This window comes from Octopus sinensis, linkage group LG8 (assembly GCF_006345805.1).
Source record: "Octopus sinensis linkage group LG8, ASM634580v1, whole genome shotgun sequence".
Lineage (NCBI taxonomy): Eukaryota > Metazoa > Mollusca > Cephalopoda > Octopoda > Octopodidae > Octopus > Octopus sinensis.
Genome location: NC_043004.1, coordinates 74,792,871 through 74,815,120, shown reverse-complemented (window position 1 = coordinate 74,815,120; position 22,250 = coordinate 74,792,871). Strand labels below are relative to the sequence as shown.

Genomic DNA, 22,250 nt, shown 5'->3' with positions numbered 1-22,250 from the left:
TGTGTTTATCCCTGGTCTATATCTAATTATTGAAATCGCCCAGCTGTTGATAGCTTCAATCTTATTCCATCCGTTTAATTCTGACTTAAGTATCAGTCTCAGTCTGTGCAAGTACTCCACCTAAAAATTTTCTGTCATTTCTTTCTCCATCAATTTATTTATCTTCTGTATCTCCAAGTACTTATAGCCCGTCTTTTCTATCTGCTCCATAACCTCCACCGACGGTATCGCCATCCCATCTATAAATTTGATTTTGCCTCTCTTCAAGACTAACTCACCACACGTTTAAGTCCGAACTCCATTCTAATATCAGCACTGAAAGTATACACCGTATCAACGAGGGAACTGACTTGGGCTTCATCTTTACCATAAAGTTTGAGGTTATTCGTGAATATTAAGTGGTTGACTTTTTTGTTGACGGCTTTTGAATACATATCCAGACATTGCTTTCCTCAGAATCAGTGTTAGTGTTATCATGCAGAGTACAAAGACCAGTGGGGACAGGCAGACCCTTTAGAAAGATGCTTCTCCTGATTCCCATTGTCCCTTAGGTTCTTCCAGATGCTGTCAAGTCCGTCCTCCAATTCGCTATACTTTTTCGAAGCAATCGATCAACATTCTGCTTTTTCTAATGCAATATTATATAATTCCTTGTTATTGGTAAATATATCTTCGTTAGATGAGCGGTAATTTATTCTTTGTACGATATTATTAACTAAACAATTAATAATTGACTTAGGATGATTACTTTTTATATTAATATACGTGATTTTGGAATTAGGCTTATGGTATGACGCATATTTTCCAGAAATAAGGTTAGAATTCAAGTCTAAAAATTAACTGAGTTATGTTCTATATAAATAGAAATATTAAACCCAAGTCGGTTAACGAACTGGTGGATTCTTTTCTTGTATAATTTTAGTTTTCTGTTTGAATGGATTTTGATGATGAATAGTGCATCATCCCTTTACAGACTACCCCTTGTTTCAGAAAATTCACTATTTAACTTATATAGAATGTATAAACCGACTAAATCCATGGCCACACCAAAGCAGTCAGGTGTATCCTTGCGGGCTTACAATTTATTATGGAAATTAATTATTGATATTTTGGCTGTTAGTATGATTTGAATTTCTTTCCTAGACAATTTAGTATTATTTTAGTAAATATAAGGGCACTGTTTATGACTGTTGCGTCAACTGATGTGTAATAGTCGTTAATATCTACCTGTAAGAATTTGCATTTATTTATATTTTCTATTTTGATGAACCAATCTATTGCCTCATGCGTTTGAGTTTACTTTTGTTCTTGAGTTCTGTATATTTATTCATAATACATTTACTTAGTTTACCTATGTCCGATCTTGCACGGCAGATTAATCTAACTTCAGTGTTTGTTTAAAAATTATCACTGTGGCCCTTTAAAGAAATTCTAGGCCTTAAAGGAAAAAAGGTTCGGTTGTATCTTCAATAGCGTATTCAGTCTTATTTTTTTAGCTTCAAGATAAATTTTTCTTAAAGTATTTCTGGAAACTATCGTGTACTTTTTGGTGATTTCCTTCCTAAGTAGATCATGATATACATCAATGTTCAAATCATATATATTTCCTATTTTGTCAGATTAAACCAATATAGCTCGTTTAGAGTTTAAATCCAAAATTATTGAACTTAATTTCCGCTGGTGTTGATCTCTGAGTTGGTTCTTCACGAATTTGATATTTCTTAGTGGTTTCCATAATTCGTCTTCAAAAGTAGATAATGTTTATGCTAAACGTAAGCTTATTCTTCCTCATAGAAAAATGTACCACTTATTCTCGATTCACAATGTTCTAATAAAAGCAATCAAGGGAAGATTACTGCCCTTAACCCACCTGCAAATTCTAGTGGCAAACCGAGTAAGTTTTGCGATTGTAGGCTTAACGGACAATGTTAATTTAATAATCATTGCAAACGGAAGAATTTAGTATACTAAGCTATAGTTGAAGCTGAAGGTAAGTACGTTTTCTATCTTGGTTCTACGGAGTCATATACGAAAATCCGTATATAGGAGATTATATGTTTTGCAAATTCTTGCCATCCTCCAGATAAAAATTGTCAAGTCTGCACATCGGAGCGCTATAATATTCTTTTTCTAATAATAAATTATTAAACGAGAGAGTTGAGAAATTCTCCCCATGCCTACACACTCCTAAATATATATTTTATAAACATCATTAATCATTCTGTAATTATTAATATCACTTATTGTTAGGTTCCTGATTAACCATTAATACTTTACTAAATTTGAAACTGAATTAATTAAATCCTTATTAGAGCCAGAATTTATATCTATAATTTTATGCATTATGTAATTACATAATATCATGCCTAAATATACTTATTAATAACATATATTTCTAACATATGCACAATTGGTTATATATATATATCGTTTTATTCCAATAATCATTCAATCCTATTTCTTTCGTAATATATGAAAGTAACATTCCCATACCTATATATTTATTCTTTTTTGCTCTCGGCACAAGGCCCGAAATTTTGGGGAAGGGGAAAAGTCGATTAGATCGACCTCAGTACGCAACTGGTACTTAATTCATCGACCCCGAAAGGATGAAAGGCAAAGTCGACCTCGGCGGAATTTGAACTTAGAACGTAGCGACAGACGAAATATCGCTAAGCATTTCGCCCGGCGTGCTAACGTTTCTGCCAGCTCGCCGCCTTTACCTATACATTTATTGCATATCTATTATTTATTTCTTATTTTTCCATAGTAAAGTAAATTATAATATAATTCATATTCGTTTACTTATCTTTAAATATCAATACTCTTCGTAAAGAATCGACCATAATACATAAATATAGACACGCTGGTTTTCTTCATATTACGTAATATGTTATTCCTTCTTTTTATGAAATAATCTCCAATTTACATATTTATATAGTTAATAATTAATAATTACAAATATATTATACTACTTTATAACATATACCCAAATACATGCTCCCCCATATTCTACTACCTTTAGTTCATTATTTTATAGTTTATTTGTTCCTCTTCTCACCCTCGTTCAGCTTTCCTTTTTCTGACATCTTAACCATATAATCCTAAGTATTAAACTCCCCCTACCATAACCTTAAAAACTTAACTTTGCTGATAACAAATATTTAATAAAAATATATATGTTTGACAAAGAGTTTATATATATATATAAGAATAGCTATGTAGTATGTGTTGATATACGCTTGTATGTGCGAGTATATATGTATATATTTGTACATGTGTATGCATATGTACATATATATGTTTATATAGGTATTTATATATGTGTATGCGCACGTAAGTAAATATATGTATGCATGTGCCAATGTGTAAACACATTAATTTGAATATATACTTTTCATATATTCATATCTGACTCACGGTTGATAAATAAGGCTTAAACGATATATAACTTAATGGTCAATTTTTTTAGACCTTTATCTATACTTGATTAAAAATATGACACATAATAATGTGAACGCTTCTCAGCTACAATTTTCCTGAATTGTATCTTTTACCAAAGCAATGAAAATAATTCATCTCTAGCAGTTGATTAATAATTTTTACGATCTATCTTATCTTTTATTTTATTTTATTGTATAATTCCTCTCTTGCATATTTAAATATTCTTTTCTTTTATCTCAATTTTATACTATATATATTTTACATATAAGGCGGCGAGCTGGCAGAAACGTTAGCACGCCGGGCGAAATGCTTAGCAGTATTTCGTCTGTCGCTACGTTCTGAGTTAAAAATCCGCCGAGGTCGACTTTGCCTTCATCCTTTCGGGGTCGATAAATAAAGTACCAGTTACGCACTGGGGTCGATGTAATCTACTTAATCCCTTTTTCTGTCCTTGTTTGTCCCCTCTATGTTTAGCCCCTTGTGGGCAATAAAGAAATATATATGTTTTACATACATTTATATTTTTCATTAATTTATTTTTATTATTCATTTTAAAATCTTTCTTTACCATTATGTTTATATCATTTTTATTTACTTTGTTTACTGTATTGCATCTTGACTAATATCTATAACTCACTAGCTAGACATATTGGCATTATATATTGGATCTAACTTTTTAAATTTGTTACTATTTTGTATGCATCCTTTCAAGAAATATGTTAACATTTGTTCTATAAGCTCATAAAACCCCGAAGAGGTTCTGTCCCATATACCAGAAAATGATACCAATTCTTAGCATATAACCAAATGCTTAGAATTAAGTCTCACATACGGATATGAACCGAAACATATATGTAGGTTTTTCGCATCTGCCCTTTCTCTTTGAGCTTTACAACTTATAATTTATTTGTATTGTTATTATATAAAAATATTCAACATCTTTATTTCATACAAATAAATTATTCATACTCCCATTTTTGTCCGTTTTCTTTCTTTCAACACACACACAAACAAACATATATATATATATGTATATATGTATATATAATATATATATATGTGTTTATATATATATATATATACATACGTACGTATGTATGTATGTATGTATGTATGTATGTATGAATATATATACATATATATAATTATATATATATATATATACACAAATTGAGATAGGGGTTGTAAGTGCAACCCTCCATAGGATAACATATATCCAATATACTGCTAGTGAAGCACCCAACAAAGTTAATACATAAATGTTAAAAACTGCGATGCAATTAATTCATTTACTGTATTATATGGGCAAAGGTAAAATGTTTTACCACAAATTAATAATACAAAAAAAGAAAATGGAGAAACACATCTTAATCAATAATCAACTACCAGATAATACCCAATCACATAATTTATTAAACCACTACATATGAACATTAAGGTCAAACATAATAATATAGAACAAAACAATGTACATGAAAGAGTAATATGATACAATAAGTACAGTATGTATAAGTGAATATAAATAAATACAAATATAAATATAAACTACATCTTACAGCTGTTTCGGCCATGCAGATATGGGTGTCTCATTATGCTCATATTAGCCATGTGTGATAGGTCAATATGTAGTAATAAATGAGACACTTACAAAAAATATCCCAAGGCCTCTTCAGAGATTATGAAGTACAAACTAAATTAAATATGAATATTAGCGGAGGTACACCCATACAAGAGTGGGTACATACCCATAATATATAATATACACATACATATGAGTGCATATACCCATACTCCTATACATATATATATACATATAATAATAATATACAGCAATATACATACATATGTTCTATATTCAATGTTACAGTTGGTCAACATAATATTATGATATTATGATATTACAATATAGAAAACATACACATATTCATATTCAAATGCAGATATACAAAGTCAAGAGTTCATTATATTAAGTTACAAAATGTCATTGATATTACCATCATTACTATTATCATTACCACTATTGCTACTAATATCATTATTATTATTAATAACATTAATACCAGCAAAACAATATATGCATCACGCGGTTAGCAACATAATAGCAAAAACAACAACAACAATAATACTACAGTACCATGCAAAGCATTAAAGATCGGCATATACATATAAAATGAAAAGTGAAAAACATTGGTTTACATGATATTAAGTCCACAAGTGTACAAACGTACATGCGAGTGCAGGCCATGTATATATATATATATATATATATATATATATATATATATATATATATACACGCGTACGTATATACATACACCATCATATTATATACTTTGCAAATATATCAAAGTTTTATTGAATTTAGGAATGTGAAACAAGACTTTCAAGGATAAGGTGATGTGAAAGTATGTTTCGATTGCAATACAAATAAATTATCAACCCTTGTATTCAATTAGAATTTGTCTTATAACAGAAAAAGAGAAAGAGAAGAACACACAAAATTTTATTTCTGCCATGATATTAGTTTATTCAATTTTCTGTACAATGTCACTTTCAAAATTTAAACAAATTTATGTCTTACGAAAGGAACTAAAAATTTACATGAAGAAAAGGAAGTCTTTAATAACATTTTATGTAATTAATACATTAATAAGGCTTTCAAGACGGCGTCAACGGCACACAACGTTAATAACAGCACTATTTATTACATGATAAAATTACTAATCTATATAATGAAGGTAACTATATACGTGATTGAATTACCGAGACAGGATCGAGCTATTTGTTGCATTACATTCTTGGACAATTACAGAATCAGAATGAACTAATATGTAGTTTGGATTTATCTCAGCACGTTAAGTATTCGAAATTCCACCACGGGTGGCGAACACAACACGTATTTTTCCACCAAGGGATTAGTGTTCCTGCACAACATCCATGAAACTGAGCGTTGTATGGTGTAATACCATTACAACAGGCATTTAAACTATTCGTTTTCGGGTGAACTACATTGTTACAACAGTAATGCGTATATGGATTATAGTGTTCATTATAACACCTGTACCATGGATAGTAAGACTGTACTGCTGTAATAGAAGAAAATAATCGAAATGAGTACAGGTATGCCTATTATACACAAATACGAACACATTCAGAAAATAAAAGCCATTCAATTAGAAATTATTTATCACATTAAAAACCTATATAATATATATTTAAATCATACGAAAAATTCTCTTAGAAAAGTTAATTCACACACAACTGAACGTCCAAAAATGTATGCAGGTTAAATATAAGCATTGTTTGCAATCTTCAGCAATTCATTCGAACATGTTATCAGGTAAACCTTATAACACATATGTTGAAAAATTGGGAAACAAGAAAAAGTCGCTTGACCAAATATCCATACATAAGATCTCTATTAATTCCCATCCTTTTATAAAAAAATTAAATTTGAAATCTACTTTCATATATTGTGCGTATAGAAAGTAAATTTGTTTTCTCTCAAACCTGTATCTACATATGTATATACATTCATCCAGCCTTATGTACACACATTCATACATACATATGTATGTACGAGCAAAACGCCCCACGTCCAATGGACGGTGCTGAGTTGTCAAACACTTAAACCAAATTTTCTCAAAACTACTTGTCTGACCGTCCCATTTTGTGGCATTATTTCAAGCCAGCCGGCCTTTTTTTTGCGCAAACTGCACGTGGATTTTCTCGCGTACGCGTAGTATCGATCGCAACAGCTGATGTACTTGCGCGTACAAATGCACGTTCTCATGGCTTTATCGATCGCATTCTCTCCTGGAATTGATTTTTGTAAAATTTTCAAGACTTATACATGCCCTAATACCCTCGGTATCTACATATCAAATTTGAGCGCAATCGGATGGAGGACGCCCGAGATCCTAGAAGACACACAGACAGACAGACAGAACGGATTTTATATAATAGATATGCATATATATATTTATATATAATATATACATACATATACATATATATGTATTATATATATTTATGTGTATATATATATATATATATATATATATATATATATATATATATATACACACACACACACACACATATATATATTTGTCTGTGTGTATTTGTGTGCGCGTGTATGTGTACGTGCGTGTGCGTGTGTATGTGTGCGTGTATGAATATAAGCGTATTCAGTCGAAGTTAATAGTTTGCATGAACGGAAAAGAAACATAATCTCTGGGAGAAGGGATTAATTAGATTACATTGACCCTAGTGCGTAACTGGTACTTGATTTATCGACTCCGAAAGGATGAAACGCTAAGTCGACTCTGGCTAGTCTTCTGAAATAATATAGATGTGGATATAGATGTGACAAAAATGTATACACCAAATATGTCACCAGCCGTATTTATAAAAAACTATTTAACTGTAGCAGGGACACAACCATTGTCAAAACTTGTTCGACTTTTCAACTTTATCATAAAAGTTAAAATGTGTCATAGAGTTGACATAATTTGAACTCAAATATTTTGATATTTCAATGTATGACACAAAAAAAAAAATGACTAAACTGTATTCTCTTTATCCTAACTAAATAACTCACGTATTGATTCGGTACAGGATTATCCATAGATTTGTAATAGAAATAAGCTGAATGCCTTCCAAAATAGCGGAATTTGTGAAATATATATTTTGCTTAATGCTAAGCGTGAAGGCGAAAATAAGGATTAAAATGTTGACAAAAAAACTTAATGACTTTCTACAAGAGTATCAGGTAAGCTCCCTTATTCGAAATTACCTGCGAATATAAGATGTTTTATAGGGAGCCGTGACATAGAATATACGGAAGCTGTTGGAAATATTAGTAACTCAGAAGTGTACAGAGAGGAAGTGTAGACAAAAGCACGCATAGAAAGAGACACGCGCATGTATATATAATGCATAAATACATGTAAATACATATACATATATGCAATTCCACGTTCATTCAAGACCGAAATGTGACTTTACCCTTTCTATTTCTCTCTCTCTCTCTCTCTATCTATATATATATATATATATATATATATATATATAATATATATATATATATATATATATATATATATATATATATATATATATATATATATATATACGTATAGGATATTCGTACGTTTCTATAATTGGAAAAATACAGTTTTCAACGGAGAATGGTCATTTAGAACAAATTTGCGACGAGGGTGGGCTGAAAAGTTCATAGGCAAACGATGAAGGAGTGATACTAGAGCAGTGAAGTGTTGCCTGCATTAATTTTAACCCCACTTATTAATAATTGCATTGTTTCATTCCAAGTAATTCAAAGAAGATTTCAAAAGTAACTAGTAGCGACAAGAGACAAGGCGTCAATATCACTGCAGTACTAGTTCCCAGTAGTGGAGGCGCAATGGCCCAGTGGTTAGGGCAGCGGACTCGCGGTTTCGATTCCCAGACCGGGCGTTGTGAGTGTTTATTGAGCGAAAACACCTAAAGCTCCACGAGTCTCCGGCAGGGGATGGTGGTGATCCCTGCTGTACTCTTTCACCACAACTTTCTCTCACTCTTACTTCCTGTTTCTGTTGTACCTGTATTTCAAAGGGCCGGCCTTGTCACTCTCTGTGTCACGCTGAATATCCCCGAGAACTACGTTAAGGGTACACGTGTCTGTGGAGTGCTCAGCCACTTACACGTTAATTTCACGAGCAGGCTGTTCTGTTGATTCGGATCAACCGAGACCCTCGTCGTCGTAACCGACGGAGTGCTTCCACTCCACACTAGTTCCCAGTGAAGTGTTTTTACATAGGGAACAGTTGATAGTCAAACAGGGCCAAATCAGGGGAATTTGGAAGGTGATCAAACAGTTCACAGCCGCAATACTTCTGTGCTGGATGAAACAACATCTCTTTCGTCAGTTTCCCTGGACGTTTGTTCCTGGTAGCTTTTCGTAACTGCAACAGCAATTTCGTGTAATACTCTGCATTGACAATGGGATCCTTTCGAAGATTATCAATAAACGAAATACCTTTTTTATCTACCCCTACAAAAACATGAGGCCATTATTTTCTCTGCTGATGAAACAACCTTGGCCTTCTTTGGAGCAGGTGAGGGTAGGTGTTTCCACTTCACGGATTGTCTCTTTGTTTCTAGCTCAAAGTGATGAAGCCAATTCTCAACATATGTTAGGAAACGTTTAAGGAAACCAGCTGGATCTGTCTAAATGTCAGATATTCTCGTGATGTGATAAGTGCGTTCGCTTTAGATGAGTTGTCAGAAGACTGGCACAAACGAGCAAGCCAAGTCCATTGTGTAGAATGTTCTCAACTCGCACGGGATACGCTAATCGCATTGGTTGTTTGACTTATAGTCAATTGCCTGTCGTCCTTCACCATGTGGTGAGCACGATCAATGTTTTCTTGGTTTTGGTAGTTGCAGATTGTCCATATCTTGGGTTATATTCAAGAATCTCTCTTCCCCTCACAAATTCAGCTGCCCTATATTCAGCATTAATGTTTTGGGGGGGCTAAGCTGTTTTTCTGCAGGTGCTTCATAACATTATAATGCAAAACCTTATCCATTTTCAAGGAAAGTCGCTTAAAAGTTACTTCTGATGTTTTCTTTAAATTATCAAACGTCAGGTTAACTCGAAGGAAAAATGCAGTTACTAATAAGTAGATTTGAAATGAATGCATCCAAAATTCCGCATCTCTAGTATTAAGCCTCCAAGCGTCAACTTTGCTAATTTTCAGAGCAGAGAAACTTTCAAGGCTGAATCAAATTAACTAAATATCTCATGTAATCGTATTCACTGACTCTACCAAGCCTCTGAGCGTTAATTTATTACACAGTCAGATGTGTCGGTGCCAGGTGAAACTCGACGAAATCTATCTCAGTTCTTGATCTGAAATTAATTTTATCTATTATAAATATAAAAAGACAAAGTTGATTTCGGCGAGAATTGATCACAAATTAATAGACTGACTGTTGGTAATCATATTGTGAGACTTTTACTGACTCAACCAAAATGATAATTTCATACAATACGCACAAGATTTCATACGTGAAGGAAAGGGATAAGTCTTGATTTTATATCATCGACCCCATTTTCACTCATCAGTTGGCCCTTATCAAACGAGGAACATAAAAAAAGCCTTTAACTAAATACCACAGTATTATGAACATTTTCTCAATCCACCAAGTCCTGACTACAACACAATAGCACTAAATTAATGTGAAAAAGAAGTTGTAAATGGAATGCAAATAATTGTATGGTGTTTCTTACCTGTTACAAACAGCAGGAGAGCGAAGATGGTTAATGTTCTTTGCATCATGGTCGTCTTTTGGTCAATTGCCAGATCAAAAACTGATCCGGGAAGGCTTTAGCGTCGGTATTTATACATTTGGTGAACAATTGAAACAAATTGCAAAACGAGTGTGATGGGAATATCTCACGAAAATAATTAAGAAAACAAAAGATGCAAATTAAGACTGACAAAGATCATCCGAAATACGAATGTCTGAAAGTTATTTTTAATCATATGCTTTTGTTTGTGGAAGCATTAATTGTTTACATTAAAGCAAACTGGATTAGTGGCGTCTGAAATCACCACGTTTTGTAACACCTGATAGAAATACTATTGTATCTTGGGTAATTTTTCTACACAGAGGAGTCAATAGAAGAAATCCTCCCTTTAAAATGAAAAATATCTTAAGTTTGTAAATTTTTAAACGTTTACTATATACTAGAACAAATATTTCAGTACGATACTACATGCATTTGTGCACAATAGCGTCGTTAGAAAACTATCAAATATATTACAATAGGATGTACTAGCATCTGTTAAGAGTCCCCGTTCTATAAACAAATTTGAAAATAATAAAATAAAAGACCGCTTAGACGAAGGGTTTCAACCGGGGTACATGTTAGATTTTTAGGGACCCACGGGTGCAATATAGTAAATTGGGGAGCCAGTGTACTTTAGACCAGTAGTTTCCAGAGTGGATTTCTAGTCTTCTAACATTCCAATGGTGCTCTTCCAGGTTTAGAAACCTGTTTAAAAAACGTCCTGAAAAATGTTGTTAGAAATCCTGTCTTTCCTAATTTATTTATTACTTTCTTTTCAAAACAAAGACAAAGAATAGATAATTTAAAGTCCCCCAAACATTTATCTATGAAGCTGAGCAGAAAATTCCCCAGGGAATTCCCGAGAAAAGTGAAAGAAATAATAGTGAGCATAAAGAAAGTCAACAACAATGATGCTGCAAACAGCAGTAACAACAAAATTTAAAAGAATATATATACGCATACACTCACACACTGAACGTTTATTATCTACTGGAATATTCAATCTGATACGGCGTGCATTCGTGCACAATAGCGTCGTTAGAAAACAACCGATTAATGTTCCAACAGGATGTTCTAAATCACTTCTAGCATCTGTTACAAGGCCCTGTCTTATAAACAAAGATTGAAAATAACACGATGAACGTTACTTAAAATCTATCACAGTATATATACATCTATGTCCGTGTACAAAAAGTATATATATACACATATATATATATGTTCTGTATACATGTATATATATATATATATATATATATATATATATATATATATATATATTCCCATACGTCGTCGTAAATATTCAATTACACACACACAACACAAACCTACACACACATATAAACACACGAACGTTTGGCATTGATTACAAAGAACAGAGTTCACTGCCCTCTAAACTAGTCGCAGTCTTCAAATCACCAGAGAATATTTTGAAATTCGGGTAAAATACTTAGCAGCGTTTCGTCCGTCTTTACGATTTAAGTTCGAGTTCCTCCAAGGTCGATTTTTCCTTTCGTCCCTTCGGTGTCGATACAATAAGCACGAATCGAACACTGAGGTCGATGTAATCGAACTTATTCCTGCCACCCCTGCATAATTTCTGGCCTTGTGCTAAAGTTCGAAATCAATATAGGCTTGAAATTATAGACTCATAAATTGATTAAAGTAACACTACCATTAAAGGCGGTGAGCTGGCAGAAACGTTAGCATGCCGGGCGAAATGTGTAGCCGTATTTCGTCTGGCGTTACGTTCTGAGTTCAAATTCCGCCGGGTCAACTTTGCCTTTCATCCTTTCGGGTCGATAAATAAGTACCAATTACGCACTGGGTCGATATAATCGACTTAATACCTATGTCTGTCCTTGTTTGTCTCCTCTGTGTTGAGCCCCTTGTGGGTAGTAAAGAAATAGGTAATTCGTCTGTCTTTACGTTCTGAGCCCAAATTCCGACGAGATCGACTTTGCCCCTTATCCATTTGGGGTCAATAAGTTAAGAACCACTGGGGTCGATTTAATAGATTGGCACCCTTCCCAAAAATTCCGGGTCTTATGCCCTGAGTAGAAAACAAAATAACAATGCCATTATAAATATAAAACAATATGCCATAATTTTTTAATTGTTGGAATTTCTTAAGAAGTATATAATATTACTTGTGTTGTAGAGTTCTAATCACAATACGCCATTTAATCAGCTCGAATTATTTTTTTTAGTTTTCGACATTTTTCAAATCTAACTTTTAGAGACTATTATTATGGATTTTAAAGACATTTAATTAAATACTTTGTTGGATTTTCGGAATAGTTGTCTTACATAAACTGGAGTTAAATGTGCGTGGGAGGAGGGGGAGATATCTGAATTCTCTCATGTTTGTAGTACACGCATTTCAAAACATTCGCGGAGTGACTTTTTCCAAAAAAAAAATAATAAATAAGTATTGTATTTCGTGTTTTCTAATGTCCACCAATCCTCTCACTGGATCTTCCGAATACCAATCACCACTGGAATTATTTTATTTATTTATTATTTTCCCTCATGTTACATTCCCACATTTTGAAACACTTGTAAAAAAATACCCATCATGCATAAATCGTAATTTCCCCGGTTTTGTTTTCGGGATTTTAATCGTGAAACGCAAAATAAAGAATGGGTTTCGAAGTTTTACTTCCCAAAAGTACGGATTGCATATGTTTCAAAATGTGGTATATACTACACAATGCAAAAATAAGGAGAAGGAAAAGATTTTTAGCATTTGCTGCTTTCCTGAAGGTACGCTTGAGACGTTTAAAATGATGGATTAATTTTTATGCCAAGCTTCCTCTTTTATTTTGAAATGTGTTATAGGAAACAATTTTCAAACATTTGGCAAAAACAAAAGAAATTCTGTTATATGGAACAGCTATTCCAAGATTCCGTCGCATTATATGTTTTATTCAAGATTTCTGGTTAACGACCATCTCGACCAACAAATTGTTGCAGCTAAATGTGATGTATTTTACTTATGAGATAAATTTCATGAAATAGATTTTGCTTACTAAACTGCTTCAAGGAGAAGACTCTGATCTTAGATCCTCCAAAGGAGCAATTACTGCTTTTCTAGGGTACAGCTCTACAAAATGAATATTGTACGTCGGGCATAATTACAGTTTTCTAGTTTGGAATCAACGAGCAGGTTCCGAACGATGATTAACTTGTAATGTAAGCAGAACATTAAAAAAAACTTGCATGATGATAAATAAGCTCGATTTGGGTGACACTTCTTTTTGAAGTTAATGCTCGATTTAGTAACCAGCTCAAGTTAAGTATATCGCTTTGGGTGACACTTCCTTTTGAAGTTAATTTTGGTGATGTACTGATGTAGTCATCTGTTTGCAGGAGAATCGCATTGAACTGCTGAGTGATGAAATATTTCAGACAAGATTTAACGGTGGGAAACATAATGTATGGAGGAAGCGAAGGTGTACTTTACTGCTTTTCCTTCACCTTACCTTGTGTCACTAAATTACTGTAAAATGCCCATAAACGCCTCTAAATTGTAGAAAGAGGTGATCTTTGATTCTCATTGACAACGTTGAAGCCGTATATTGCAAAACTAGCAGAGCAGCACCAACCGCAAGGTCCGTTCCACATAAAGCAGCACTAAAGTATTATCTTCTTTTAATAAACACTTCCTTATAATATATGTGACTCCTTTTATTAGTGAGCATTCATTTTCCAAAGAATTTACTTATTAAAGTTTGTGTGCAAGAAATTGGTGATACATCTACAATATACAAAATATTTTAATAAATGTTCTAATATATCCAGATAATATTTAGTTATAAAAATATAATACGATTTTATATACATCGAATGGCTATGTGCGACCCACACGAGTAAAATAAATTAGGAATTCAATGGATTCATAGGTAAAGAATGACTGACTGTGTGGTAAGTAGCTTGCTTATCAACCACATGGTTCCGGGTTCAGTACCACTGCGTGGCACCTTCGGCAAGTATTTCTACTATAGCCTCGCGCCAACCAAAGCCTTCTGAGTGAATGTGGTAGACGTAAACTGAAAGAAGCCCGTCGTTATATATATATATATATATATATATATATATATATATATATATATATATATATATATATATATATATATGTATATATATATAATGTTTAAGTAGTTGAATGAATTATCCTAGTATGGATAATTCGGTTAACCGATACCCGGGTAGCAAATTTACGTCAGAAATCACGGTTGAAGCTACATGCCAAGGGCAGAAATCACGTGCTTTCGTGTGGAAATTTGTGTGTTTTTTTTTACTATAAATAAATGAAAGAATGGAGTCGAACGACGATTTAACAAAATTCCTTTATTCTCGACATATGTTTCGAAGACTGCATATTCTCAATTCCGAAGGAATAAAGGGTGCATTATGCCACCTTCTCATCAGGAAAAACAAGGAACTTATGTCAGCATCATGATGAACAAAAACTTTTAGATGAATGCCCACACGGAGTCCATAGTGATAATGAGTGTTTCTTTAAAATATTCGTTATAAGCAGTGACGTCAAAATTGGTTGGATGGAGAAGATTCTAAAGAGTTCAAAAGTTCAAAAATGGTTGGAATGGGAAAGTTCTAAGAATAGGAGGGTGACAGAGTGCAAGTCGTATGAATGGTGGTGCGTTGTTGTTTGCTTTTGCTAATGAGATTGAGTGCCTATGTGTGTGTATGTATATAACTGCATTCGTGTCTATGTGTGTGTATGTGTGTTCGTGATTGTGTGTGTGGGGGGGGGATAAATGTCAAATACATCTAGTGGTGAAGTGACAGTTTTGTGTCTGTGTGCTTGATTGTGCTTATGATAGAGAGAGGGAGAGAGAGAGAGAGAGAGAGAGAGTGGGAGAGGTAGAGAGACAAAGGTTGAACATACCCCAGAAAATATTGTGCCGTCTGTAATTCCGAACTTTTCTATATACTATATTCTCTTTAGTAAACACAATGGTAGAAAAATCCTATAGGTGCATGCACTGGAGGAAGCACACCTTCCACTCATATGAATGAGGAATAATATAGTTAACCTCCTTGAATTTAATAATGTGGTTCCACTTCTACAACAACGCCATGGAAAAATATTTTTTATACTCAGTTACATGGAGAGCTACTGCCAAACTCGTTGGGGTATGTTCTACCTGTCTCTCTACCTCTCCCCCTCTCTCTCTCTCCCTCTCTCTATCATAAGCACAATCAAACACACAGACACAAAACTGTCACTTCACCACAAGATGTATTTGACATTTATCCCCCCACACACACAATCACGAACACACATAGACACGAATGCAGTTATATACATACACACACATAGGCACTCAATCTCATTAGCAAAAGCAAACAACAACGCACCACCATTCATACGACTTGCACTCTGTCACCCTCCTATTCTCAGAACTTTCCCATTCCAACCATTTTTGAACTTTTGAACTCTTTAGAATCTCCTCCATCCAACCAATTTTGACGTCACTGCTTATAACGGAATATTTTAAAGAAACACTCATTATCACCATGGACTCCGTGTGGGCATTCATCTAAAAGTTTTTGTTCATCATGATGCTGACATAAGTTCCTTGTTTTTTCCTGATGAGAGGCGGCATAATGCACCCTTTATTCCTTCGGAATTGAGAATATGCAGTCTTCGAAACATATGTCGAGAATAAAGGAATTTTGTTAAATCGTCGTTCGACTCCATTCTTTCATTTATTTATATATATAATATATATATGCATGTGTGCGTCTGAGTTTGTCTCCCTATCATCGCTTGACAATCGATGCTGGTGTGTTTACGCCGCCGTAACTTAGCGGTTCGGCAAAAGATACCGACAGAATAAGTTTTGGAGAAAAAGAAAATAGTGACAATGGGAATTAGTATTACAATATTAGTAATTGTTTGGCAAATAATGCATATATATATATTCTATTGTCGTTCTTTTAAGTGGAAATACCATTCCTTTTAAACATAGTTAATAAGATCTGACATGTCAATTGTAAACGCTATAATTATTTTTCTGAGAGAGAGAGAGAGAGAGATACAGAGAGATTTCGGGCAAAATTACTCTATATTACATGCCTCCTGCATGCGCATAACAGTCGTAATGATTTCAGCGTAGACAAGGATAATGTTGGTACTGTTGATTAAATTATGTCATCATTTTCCTTTGATATGTCGATCACCCATTTGAAATTCAGTACCATGGAACAAAGCTGGAAATATCAGTCTGAGAGTTAATATGGAGAAGAGCGAAATAATGAAACTTTAAATTTGATGACCGTTGAACAACAACAATCATAAAAATCAATTATAAAATATCGAATTATAAGAGATATAAAGAGAGATTCATATATCCGAATAGCATGATCTGTTACCAAAGCATTATTGAGACCGATGGTACCAATGGAACTGGCCAAGGGGCAACCGTATCCAGAGAATCAACAATATCTGGTCATTTACCACCATCGGCTAAACCGCAAGATGCAAATTTATAATAAAAGGTTCTCCCAACAGCTTTTTATATGCCATTTAGACAAGGAAGAGCACCATAAAAAAAACACTAATGTATTCCATCAAAGATGCAAAACAAAACACTAATGTATTCCATCAAAGATGCATGGGAAGACCATTTATCTATTGAAGACAGGAAAAGTTTACAGAAGGAAGATAAAACTAGCAAACCACCTATTCCGGTACCAAAACAACACCATTCTAAATCAGCTTTTCAAGGAGAATCAATGGATTGAAAAAGAAATGAGGAACAACACAAAAAAAGCGGAGCCAAAGGAACTAGAAACAAAGAATTTCCCCTTCTATGTGTTTACGAGCCCAGGAGAAATTGATAATGATACTTTTTCGAAGCCGAAGAATAAAAAGGTATAGTCGACCTTGTAACAAAAACTGCAACTTTATGGCAATATTCTCACACTAAAGCGAAGAAATACTAATTTATGCATCATAACTAAGGAAAACAATTCAACATTCAAAGTCCCATGTTACTTAGCTGGTTTTGAATTGAAACTTAGCAATGTGCATATGGATTTGTGTGAAACGAATCAATACTGAAAATAAAGACATCATGAATATTTAACAGCGTTTTGTGTTAACATGTAAAAAACACACGCGCATACACACACACATAACGCTTGTATGTGTATGAATGTATTTAGTTATGTATGTACGCATCTATGTTCGTATCTATATTCGTATGCACGTGTACGTGTATATATGAATGCATTTCTGCATGAATATATGTATACACAGATGTATGCTTGTGTATATACTTTAACATACGTTTATGTCCTTTCCATATTTTATTCATCAATCTTTCTGTGCATGATGTGGTGTGTTGTATGTATGTATGTATGTTGTATGTCTGTATGTATGTATGTATGTATGTTATGTATGTATGTATGTACGTATGTTATGATGTATGCATGTAGTACTGACATATAATAGAACAAAGTGTACATATGCCGCTATGTAATATATATAATATATTATATCTATATATATATATATATGTATGTATGTATGTATGTAATGTTTGTATGTATTATGTATTGGATGTATTGTATGTACGATGTATGTATGTATGGCATGTATGTACTGGCATATAAGAGAACCAAAGTGTACATAATGCCGCTATGTATTATATATATATGTATATCTATATAGTTATATATATATATATATATAGTATATATATATATATATATATTATCTATATATATATATTATATATATATATATATATATATAGGCACATATATGGACCTATATATATTTTTATATATGTACATATATATATGTTTATATATACTTATATGCTTATATATATATATACATGTTTTGTGTGTATGTATGCATATATATATATATATATATATATATATATATATTTATATATATAGTATGTGTGTGTGTTGTGTGTGTAGGAGGAAAAAATAAGGCTGTAACCACCAATCTTCACTGACTCCATGTTAAATACCGAATACTTATAGATTAAATCCTTACAAATCACATGGTTATATTAAATTTATAAAAAGGAATAGAAAATAGAGATATACAATTGTTTCGATACTTACCCATAATAAAATTAAAATAATCTCTTCAGCGTAATTTTGATATATAAGGATTCACAGAGCCAAGATAAGACTGAATTTAAATATATTTATGTTATCTAATGTGAACGTCAATAAATAAAAACAAAAGCAAGCCATAAAGAAGATAATAAATAAAATATGAAAATAAAAATAACGGTCATAAAATATACTTGTATACTATTAAGTATTTTAATCTAAATATATCTTAACGCATTAGAATTTTAAAATACAAGGAACAATATTTTAAAAATATTTTTTTTAAATATTTAAATACTATAGGGAAATGATAATTATCCCTTCCATCTTTCATATTATTAAAAAATACGGGTTATTATAATAATAATACTCTATTCATCTACGGGTAAACAGTAAAATAATATATAAGGATATATAGAGAGAAATAAGAGAACACGAATGTATAAGCATATATATATATTTATGTATTTGCAAAACAAATCAACATGGACTACAAAAGAATCCCTAGAAAACTAGGGAGAAGCCATATTATTTGAAGTCCCACACTTAAATACACACACACACACACACACCACACACACACCCACACACACACACACATACATACATACATACATACATACACATACATACATACATACATACATGCAATAATAATTGGCCCTTTTCGTCTATGCAGACGGTCAATTTAGCTTAGAGGTCACTTAATCGAACATATCAGGGGCTCCCCTTCTTGCATCTTCTTCTTTGCACATTACTTGCATACCAAGAGGGTAACTCGGCGCTCGGCATTTCTGTGTTTTTCTTTCGCCGCTGACGCTTCTCAACTTGGTTGTTTCTGTAGCTGCTCCGATACATGCGTATATTCTGATACATATATATGTACATATATACTTGGATATATATTCAGATCAATAATGCATCTATAAAATAAAAGTAAAATATAGAATAAATTTATATTATAATTATAATTATTAGCAAATTAAAATCCTGTATCCTGCAAACTATTTAAAATAATTATAGCTAATATAGAATTATAATATATTGTGATGGAAATTAAATAACGGTTGTTATAGATTAATTTACTCACAATATACTTTAGAGTAATAAATCTTTAGCATCATATTACTTAATAATTATTGATTATGAATAAATATTTCTAAATAATTCACTAAATATAGTAATCATACATATACATACAATTATACAAATGTATGTGTGTATATACATACACATATACACACATATATATACATACACACCTTATACATGCTTATACGTATATATTCAGGGTTGGACAAATAATGGAAACACCTAGCATCTAGATTCATAATTCTGAAATATCTATAAAACCGTCAAAAACTTGTTTATTTTAATGATTATTTTATTTATTGTTAGCGTTGTTTAATATGCTTTGCTAAAATTGTAGTTTCTTTTCAGATATCATCAGAAAAAGTAATTAAAGTTCATTAAAATGAACAAATCTATCGAACTTTCAAAGAGATCAAATTGTTGATGCTCGTATAGGCAGGCGCTAGCGTAACGAAAACAGCCGAAACGTTTTGTGTATCAAGAAGTACTGTCTCGAAAGTAATGACGCCTTTGAGAAAAGGGGAAGAACCTCCTTCGAAACAAACTCCGGAAGAAAATGCAAATTGTTTGAAAGGATCACAAATACAGCTCCCCAAATTACTGCAGAGCTTAAGGACTACCTCAGACCCAGTTTCCACAAAACTGTTCTCCGGGAGCTGCGCAACGCCGGGTTTCACGTGCGGGCTGCAATCAGAAACCTTGTTTTCAAAACAAACGTTGCAAAGCGTTTGGTCCCTAGAGCAGTGGAAGAATTACTTTCTCGGACGAGTCATCCTTTACCTTATGTCTGACCACCGGCTAAGTATACGTGTGGAGACAGCCAACAGAAGCATTTGACCCAGACTGCCTTCTTCCAAATAATTAATTCAATATAATTATATTTTCTAACGCATATTTTGAAGGGTGCTAGGACAATTCGCTCCCAATTATTTCGTCTCTGCTTAATTTGTCCTCGGTCAATTCGTCATTGATGAATTCATCCCCAGGTCAATTCGTCCTAATATATACTTAATGTGATTTTCGATGGTAAGTTAAGAACAATCACACTTTTTTAAGCACCGAGGGTCCGTCGAGAAACATAGATGTTTCTTCCTTTTTTAAGCACCGAGGCCGTTTCGAGAAACATGGATGTTTCTTCCTTATATCCCAATATTGACCACAATGAAGGGCAGAAGCATGCATGGATGCTTCGAAAGCGGTCAAACAAAATTATTCCCTCAAATTTTCTATGTAGATTATTGAGGCTTGTGTTAGAAAGTAACACAATGAAGTTTAGACAAAGCGTTTACCAACACACGAAGGGTTGCGCCAAGGGTACCCCATGGCATTTAATTTCGTTAATGTCTTCATGACGAAATTCGAGACACAGTTACTGAAGACATTCAAATACCTTCATGGTCATGAACCAATACTCTGGTACGGTTCATTGACAACGTATGTTTTGTCTGGGAAGGATCACAGGATAGTTTAATGGACTTCTTGCATTTTTGTGACTGTTATGCTAGAAATTGTGGCTTTAAGTCCAACTTAAAATTTACATCTAGTTTTTCAAAAACTAGCGTTGAATTTTTGTACACAAAAGTCAAGTTTTCTGGAGGCTGAATGGTGACAGAGTTATTGTGCAAAAGTGTTGCATGAAAGTTACCAGCATGTGGCAAAAAAATCTCGTTTCAAGCAGATATTTCCTCAGCCGCCTATTGTAGCCTTTAGATGGCATAAGAATGTAAGAGAATTATTGACTTCTATTTCTGACTCCAAGAAAACAAACATTGGAGTATATTACACGTTTTACTTTGAAAAACAGTCGCAAGAGAGGTAAGCCCTGTTCATTGTAGAACAAGATGAGTCAAATGAATTCCATCAGGAATCATAACAGAAATGTTATGATGTATACAGAAGTGCGTGTGTGTGTATAATGAAAAAAATTGTAATAAATTAACATACGAACGTATACTAGATACACAGATAAACAGGAAACAGAGGAGGTAACCGACTCCTCTTCAGTTATCGCCAGTGTGTCAAGCGCAATTTTCGGCCATTATCGATAATATTGCTTCCAAGGGCTCGGAGTTACTTCATAATGTTAGCAGATGCAGTTTATTACAAAAATTTGCATCACTTTCTCTCCTCTAATATTTTGGCTTTATGTAAGCTGAGTAAGTTTTCTCCTTACCACACTCGCACGCAAGCGCAAGCACAAACACATTTATGTATTTATACTAGATCATTTTTTGTTCTCGAA

General features: G+C 33.1%; 1 protein-coding gene across 1 annotated transcript in view; it reads right to left on the bottom strand.

The window, feature by feature from the left end:
* Positions 1-22,250, bottom strand: part of LOC118764585 (galaxin-like) — a 97,779-nt gene that overhangs the window by 1,952 nt on the left and 73,577 nt on the right. Inside the window, exons 2-3 of the transcript XR_005000402.1 lie at positions 10,742-10,906; positions 6,509-6,530 (exon numbers count right to left, since the gene is read on the bottom strand). The gene's annotated coding sequence lies outside the window, so the exon portion shown is untranslated. The remainder of the gene's footprint in view (positions 1-6,508; positions 6,531-10,741; positions 10,907-22,250) is intronic.